Here is a 1,381-nt window from a genome sequence, read left to right as displayed (position 1 = left end):
ATATATAAGATAATATTATACATGAGATCGTATTATAAATGAATAAATACGGTAATCTGAAAACTTTGAAACAGTAGAAATCTTCCACCTCATTTTTTTCTTCCAAAGTAGCCCTATTTCATTGTTCTATTAATTGTGTAGTTTCTTATGAAGTAGCAATAAAAGGCATTGTTGGTAAATTTGATATCTCATGTGCACCACACACATGTAAACATAGTGACATTTATTTTTCACACACATTTTCCTTCTGATCACTTGTATTTTTAACTCCAGCTCTCATGTGAAAAGTCCATGAAGTGAGTGAATCATTAGCTGTAATGTCTGCAGTTTGAGTCATCTGTTTTGGCTCAGCGCTGATAGAATTGATGCCTAGCTGCTGTCGCATCATTCTGTTGCTGCAAACCTCCTTTGGTCCTCCAACATTTTCTGCTTCACTACTCTGAAACCCAGTAAGTGATGATTCTCAGCCAGAGTTCCAATAAATGAAAACATTGAAAGTTTCCAAAATCCCTCTTTTGTCAGATTAGCTTCTTGTTTGTTGAACATTTAGTAAGTTAAATGTCTGAAAATATTGCATGTTCATTTACTCTATGTGTTGAGGATAAGGAAGCAAATACAGGATTTAGATTTGTAAGAAATAAAGCCATACAAACATCAGCACTGGGACCATTCACAGACTTTATTCTGCAGAATGGCCATGAACAAAGTAGTTTAGTCACCTATAAACACWTTCTTCCATGTCTGACCACTCCCCGAGGAAGGATCTGTCACATCGATTGAGTGTTCTCCSTACCAGGTGACCAGAAACCMTTAGACAAACCATCCTGCATTCTGATGAAAKATAATTGTGTTGTGAATGAATTTAATATACATGTACATAAAGTCCAGACATTCAGCTTTCATTTGAGYGTKTCCACATTAAAACTGGAWGAAGGCTTTAGGAGTTTCAGCTCCTTAACATGTGCCTCCCTGTTTTTAAAGGGACCAAAAGTAATTGGACAATTGACTCCAAGTCTATTTCATGGACAGTTGTGGTCAATCCCTTCATTATGTCATTCTCAATGAAGCAGATAAAGGTCTGGAGTTGATCTGAGGTGTGCTGCTTGTATTTGGAAAGTTTTACTGTGAAGTAAACATGAGGTCAAAGGAGCTCTCCATGCAGGTGAAACAAGACATCCTTAAGCTGTGAAAACAGAAAAAACATCTGAGAAACTGTTACAATATTAGGAGTGGTAAAACCTACAGTTTGGTTCATCCTGAGAAAGAAAGAAAGCACTGCTGAACTGATCAATGTAAAAAGACCTGGGTGTCCACAGAAGACCACAGTGGTGGATGATGGCAGAATAATCTCCATGGTGAACAGAAAGCCCTTCACAACAGC

This window comes from Austrofundulus limnaeus, unplaced genomic scaffold (assembly GCF_001266775.1).
Source record: "Austrofundulus limnaeus strain Quisiro unplaced genomic scaffold, Austrofundulus_limnaeus-1.0 Scaffold968, whole genome shotgun sequence".
Classification (NCBI taxonomy): Eukaryota; Metazoa; Chordata; class Actinopteri; order Cyprinodontiformes; family Rivulidae; genus Austrofundulus; species Austrofundulus limnaeus.
The sequence above is the reverse complement of the archived record's forward strand: the minus strand, read 5'-3'. Positions refer to the sequence as shown.